This window comes from Fukomys damarensis, unplaced genomic scaffold, assembly GCF_012274545.1.
Source record: "Fukomys damarensis isolate Sample0158 unplaced genomic scaffold, DMR_v1.0_HiC HiC_scaffold_21, whole genome shotgun sequence".
NCBI lineage: Eukaryota > Metazoa > Chordata > Mammalia > Rodentia > Bathyergidae > Fukomys > Fukomys damarensis.
In genome coordinates this window covers 16,498,423-16,505,021 of record NW_022900933.1, presented here as the reverse complement: position 1 = coordinate 16,505,021, position 6,599 = coordinate 16,498,423, and the positions used below count along the sequence as shown (strand labels likewise).

Below are 6,599 nucleotides of genomic sequence, written 5' to 3'. Positions count from 1 at the left end.
TGAGCCAGGCACATCTGTAAGGACAGGAGGTGCATGTCTGTAATCCCAGCACTCTGAGAGGGAGGGCTGAGGCAGGAAGATCACAAATTCAAGTCCAGTCTGTGCGCTTTAGCGACCCATGAGACCCTGTCACACAAGAAAACATACAAAGGGCTGGTGGCTCATCGCAGAAGCCCTGGATTCAATCCCCAGTTCTGAAAAAGCGAAATATAGCCCTCAGCTCTGAGACAGGCGCTGCTGCTGGTGCTCTCATTCAGATGAGGAAACTAAGACTAGGTGATGTGAAGTGATTTGCTCACAGAAAATAACACTGACCTGTCCGCTTAAGATCTGTGCACTTAATGTAAATGAGTTAACATGTCCAAGAAATGTTCACAGAGGATGGGAAGCCACGGAAGATGGGGGGGCTCTTCTTGCCCCTGCTCTTGAGTAGCCTATCTTCAATAATTAAGGGTAAAAAATTTAAAAATGTCTTTTGCCTTTTCATTTTAGTAAAACAGGTCAAAACAGCTTTATTCCCCTTAACTTAAATGCAAATATGTGCATCTTATGGCCATGACGTCAGAGGCCTGACCTTGCAGAGGGCCCTGGGTGACACTGTTGGCTCTACAGTCAGTCCTGGACAGAAATTCGCAAGGGCCAGCTCCTCTGTCTCCCCCAACACACCCAAACCGTATCCCCTTCCTCAGCCTCCTGACCCGGCCACCCATCAGCTTTCCCGGCTGCAGGCTCCAGCCAGAGGCGTCTCCATCACCGCTCCCTGTCGCGCTGACTTTCATTTTCCTAGGATGAATCCCATTTGACAATCTGCTGCCCATATTTCTAAGCTTTCTGGGTCTCACCGTGCTGTTTCTCGGTCCTCTCTGAGGTTTGCAACACCAATCATCTGCAGGTTTCATTAGCAGGCCGCTTGCCCAGTCTTTCAGAGCATTAATGAACACGTGAAGGGAGACGCCAATCCTCACCGCCCCTGCTGCGCCCCTCCCTTGCCCAGCCCTGCTCGAATCATGATCCTCCCTGGTGTGACAGGGTCAGAACCAAACCAATTTGCATCCATCTTTGGTGATGGTGGGAAGTGTCGCCTGCCCTGCCAGCCTCCTGTCGTTACAACGGCTTCAGCTGTCCTTCTGTCGCGCTGTTCTTTAGGAGGCTGATCAGGTCTGGCCGCCACGCGTCATCTGCTGACACCCCAGTTACTGCAGCAGTCAGGCAGGACTCAAGGCTGCAGTCGGCTGCCATCTTCCCGGCTCTGTTTGGCTGTCGTCCGCTGGGCAGAGTGCAGCCTCTTTGGAAAATAGGTTAAACAAGTGCACAGGCTGGCAGAGGAGGGGACAGCTGGAGCAGGCATGGCAGGCATGGACTCTCTCACTCATGACACCTATTTCTACTGTGGAAAATGAGGGGTAAAGCTCCTTAGGGTCCTCCAGGGCTTAGGCAGATGCCTGGGCTTGTATGTTCCAGGTGTTCAGGGCTGGAGTGGTCGCCTCTCAGGACAAAGTCCATTTTTCTCCATTTTGTTGTGTCATCTGGCCCTGGCGTTTTCCTGTCTTCTCCATCAATTCCATGACTATGCCTCTTATTTTGCAGAGATACTGAATTTGCAAACACACTCGTCTCCCAGGGAAGGTGAGAACCACCACCTCCACACCCGTGTCCTTCAGATCGGCTGGGACTGAACACACTCCGCTTCCTCTCTGGATGGGTGGTGCCCATCTGTGATGACAATATAATTCCAGCCTCCTCGGCCATCCCTACCCCTAACCCTTAGCTCATCTTCCCCTCCTTCTCTCCCCGTTGGGAAGGGTGAGGGTGGTAAACAGGAAGATAGCAGTGAAATTCAAACACACAGGAAGTAATTTTTTACATGTCTCAGGATTGGAGAAATTCACCCTTATGATACTATAGCAAAAATTTGGTGAGATACTTTTCTCAGTGTAGTGATGGACTGAGGGACAAGGTAGCAATTTTACAACACTGACGGAACATTTTTCTGTTCACAGGCCAAGGCTCTGTGAACAGAATGTGAGACGGGGTGACCCCTGCACGATTAGGGGATGAGTAGTTTTTCTCCACATTACATGTGATGGATTGGACAGCCTAGTACAGGGCTGGATGCTTAGCAGGTGCTCAGTAAACACCTGGCTGTCAGATTAATCAGATAGTTTCATACACAAGAACAAAAGCTATCTTCCAATTACAAAGGTCATTGATGAATCATGTGTGTGCTCACTTGTGCACATTAATAGGCTGAGGTGAAGGATGGGGCACTGGAAGTCTTGTACACCTACCTGTATACTCACTCAGTTCCAGAGGCTTTCTTCTCCTTGTATTTCAAAAGCAACATAGGCTTCCGTAGGGAGATTAGAAAATGTAGAGGAAAAGGAACTGATCCATAACCCTCCAATGGGCAGCAAACACTATTACAACCTTGCTCTATTTCTAATCCCTCCCTGCCACATTGGATATCGTGCTATCTTCACTTACTCTCACGACAAACCATTTCTTCCATAATACTGTCCCTTTCCTGCCACACCGAGAGGCCGCCTACTAGCTCACTACGTAAGTGCGGCGTGAGCTGCTCCACAGCCGCACGTCTGCGCACCTGTGGGCCATCTGCTCGCTTGGCTGTGGTGGTGTGGCTGTGGGAGAAGCAGGCATGAAGTTCAGCTGGAAGAAGGCGCAGGCGGTGGCAGCGGCAGCAGGGACAGAGGGTAGGGAGCAGGCGGCCAAGGTGAAGCAGCTCTCCGGAGCTTGCCAGACACCCGCCTTTCCGCAGAGACCAGTTCTGGTTCTGGGCCCTGCGCAGCCCTCATGGCCCTGCCCAAGGCTCCGCTGCAGCTGTAGCTAGTGCTTCTGGTTTCTGGGCCTCAAGTCACTGACTTTTCTAACTTGACTCTTCTCAGCAGCTCCTTTGGCTCCCGGGGCTTAGCTATGTCCAGGAAGACCCGGTATGTGACCTTCAGCCTTGCTTGACCTGGAGTTCTCAGGCTGCACTCAGGCCAGGCTGCTCTCCACAGGCTGCCAGACGGGGTGAAGCCTGAGGAGGCCCTAGAGGACCTCCTAGGGTAACAAGAAGTTGAGCAACTCCGTAACAAAGCATCTGGAGGAAGGCTGGAGGGATGGGGCATGGGAGCCGGGACACAGCAGGGAAGTGAAGTGTGGATGTTTAAACTATTAGACCACAAAGACTAGGGAGGCACAATTGGAGACATGGCAAGCACAGTATCGACTCAGTAACCTACTAATGTCACAAAGAGCATCATTCCCTCCCTTGCTCATTAGCAGCAAATGGTCTTTATGGCCACTGTATGCAAAGTCAACATGGTATTTACTAAATGCCCAAGCTGACACTTGGGTTACCTCAGATTTGAGGTGGGAGGATGGGGTTAGAAATAGTCAGTAAACTGCCAGCCCTCCTGAAGGGGTAGAGAAATGGCACTCTGTTTAACTGACTATTCTAGGTAACCAAAAGTTACCATATTTTCTCTAGGTTATCAATGGCAGAGGGGAGATGATGTAGTTCAGGCTGGCCTTAAACTCATTAGGTAGCCCAGGCTGGCCTCAAACTGGTGGTTACCCTCCTGCCTCAGCTTCCTGAGTGCTAGAATTATAGATGTGTGCCACCATGCCTGGTGGGTTTATTAATTTTTTTTGTGGGGGATGTACATGTTTAAAATGTGAGAACTGCATAAAAAAGACTAATAGCACCAACTTTATACAGCTCATCAAACAGTTATATAATGAGAAGACATGCACTGTTCTTGCACTTTGCAAGTACCCCTTCAATCATTATAACTACACTACGATTAGGGGCTATTAGGGTACCTAGTTCATAAATGGGCAAACCAAGCAAGGCATAGAGAGGTTAGGCAATTTACCCAACATCACCTAGCTAGTAGATGGCAGGAGCAGGATTCAGGCCCTGGCAACCTGACTTTTGAGTCTGTTCTTCTCTTGACACTGGGTCGCCTCTGTAAACGTTGCCCGAGGAAACGGATGCAGAGAGAACAGAGTCTTGCACAAGCTCATCTCTGCCTCTCTTGGAATCCAAGCTCTTTCTTTAGGTCAATAACTGGCTATGAATGCTGACTAGCAAGACACAGGCTGGTCTTTGAACAGATTCTTAGTAAGCACCTATTATGTGCCAGGTTATCTTCTAAGCTGTGTTCATAATCGAAGAAACTATAGGAGACTGAGCAAATAGGGACACATTCTCTGACATTACTCGAAAGTAATTTCAGAAGTTAAATCTTACTGTTTCCTCTCCATGTCTCAGGGAAGACGGAAAAACAAAGCAACTCTGATCACCAGCATTTTGAAGCTCACTGCTATCTATATAATTGAGTGTTTTCTAGTATTGCAGGTCACTTTCAAAAGCATCAGGTACAGATTGAGACAAAGCACAGCCCAAGATAAAGATGAAAATATTCTGTTTAGAGCTGGGGCTGTACTGAGATTTCCACGCCACTCTCCCCTTCATCCTTTGTTCCTGGCTATGACCACGTGACCACTGTGTTGCCCCCAAATAATCCCTGTAACAGGCAGCGACTCTGGGAGCTGTTTCTATTCATTAAGTGGCCAATTTCCGAGCCTCGTGGAGTGCGGCCAGTTGTGGCTTCTTGGCTGCACTCTTGGCAGTTGACAGGCCACTTTTCTGTTTTAAAAAGCAGGGTTCATCCAGGAGCGAGGTTGGGGACAGCAGGCGAGGGCTGGAGGCACGAAGCGCTGCGGGCTCTTAGCGCAGGTCAGGGTAGGTAGGGAGCTATGCAGCCTGTGCTTCGCTCTCTTCTGCCGCACTGCACTTCAGTGTGGTTCCAGGAATGGCGCCTGTCACAGCTGCCTGTGATGGGCCCGGAGTGGACGCATAGGAGAAGGGGTAAAAAGGGACCAAAAGAGACAAATGAGGGGGGAAGTCAAAGAGCAAAGAGTAGAACATAACCACCCCGCCAAATGCCTCAGACTGCAGCTCAGGACGGGGTCAGGCTGTGCCCAGAGCTCTTCTGCTCTCAAGCCAACTGCCCCAGCGCCTGCCTCTCAGAGCCTCACAGCGGCTGCTTATTTAGAAACCCTGTCCTCTGTCCCCTTGCTGCACTGCTACCCCCCCATCTGTCCCCTGGTTAGAGTTGTGTGAAGCGGAAGACAATCTGGGGCTTATTAGGGTCCCAGGGAGACACGTAACTTATGTTGCTGGGACCCACACAGCAAGAGTCTTAGCGGCAAACTCCAGCCGAGGAAAGACTGAAGAGTTGTCTCACCTAATTACAGAGAATGGGCCTCCTTGTGTTTGTGATTCGGTACGGTTGTCCGATCGCTTTTGATCGCTTTTCTCCGTTTGCTGGCTCAGGCCATGCTAGAATTGTGCTAATTAGAAGAGAAATGGACAGAGTGATCCTGTCAGCCCTGGTTACTGGTGGGGACAAAGCGGAATATTATTCTGAGGCAGTGTTTTGTGAGGGACCTCTCCCAGCTCTCATTAGGAGGAAGAGGCCCCCAGGAGGGGAAGCTTCTGAATGCCTGGGCTGGCTAATGGAGCATCAGGGTGTTTCGTGCTAATTAACAGGCTCCCCTAGCACTCATGCCAACCTGGAGTCTCAGAGTTGCACCTGAGCCACCTGAAGCCCCTGCCTCCTGCTGTAGCAGCAAAAGTTCTGAACAAAGAGATGGTTACAGACAAACCCCCAGAATGCCAAGTCATCTACAGAGACAGGAAAAGCCACTCCCAGGCCAGTGAGAACTTCCAACCCGAGCTTAGGGAGACCTGCTTGTCCATCCTCTGGTGAAATGAAGTCTTGTGGTTCTCAAAGGATGAAGAAAACAATATAACCAAATGCTCAGAAATGGAGTTAGGCCAAGATGAGAACTGGTAAGAATCTGTGTTATGTCACTATCCACCTTGGCCCATCTCCCCACTTCCTCTTGCTCTGCTCTGTTCAACCTTCCTGTGATGCCTTTAATCCTGGAGGAAACTGAAGAGCTGGAAGCAGCCACCAGAAATTAAATTCCTTGGCTTCGTTACAAAGCTCCCACGGAGGTCCAAACACACTTCGGAAGCCACAGGACAATGGAATGACTTGCACCAGTTCCATTTTCACTGCCCTGACTTTGGTCAATCTGGAAGAGTTACAACAAACCAGTGCTAGAGAACCAAAACCAAGGAGAGGTCAGCAAGTGTCCACTTAAAAACTCTGACAGAATCAGGCATGGTGGCACATTCCTATAACCCAGCACTGTGGGAGGCTGAGGCAGGAGGCTTGTATGTTGGAGCCCAGCCTGGGCGACTGAGATGCTTAGCAAGACCATGTCTGATCATGACGGGGGAGGAAGAGAGGGAGGAAAGAAGGAAAGAAGAGAGGGAGGGAGGGCAGGTAGGCAGGTGGGCTGGCAGATGGACTAGGGATGTAGTTTAATGCAAGGCTCTGTGTGCAACCCCCACTGCCACAAAACAAACAAATATGATAACAAATTATGCTGTGTCAAATATAACAAATTAAAACCTGTAATTCCAGCTGAGGCAGGAAGATCACAAGCTTGAGGCCAGCTAGCTATACAGTGAGTTCAAGGCCAGCCTGAACTACATAGCAAGAGCCTGTCTCAAAAAA

At 49.9% G+C, this 6,599-nt stretch overlaps 1 protein-coding gene across 1 annotated transcript in view; it reads right to left on the bottom strand.

Moving 5' to 3' along the window:
* Window positions 1-4,371: 4,371 nt before the first annotated feature.
* The window catches only part of Lin52 (lin-52 DREAM MuvB core complex component), a 97,500-nt gene continuing 95,272 nt past the window's right edge, over window positions 4,372-6,599 (bottom strand). The window contains exons 7-8 of the transcript XR_004518316.1: window positions 5,256-5,361; window positions 4,372-4,840 (exon numbers count right to left, since the gene is read on the bottom strand). The gene's annotated coding sequence lies outside the window, so the exon portion shown is untranslated. The remainder of the gene's footprint in view (window positions 4,841-5,255; window positions 5,362-6,599) is intronic.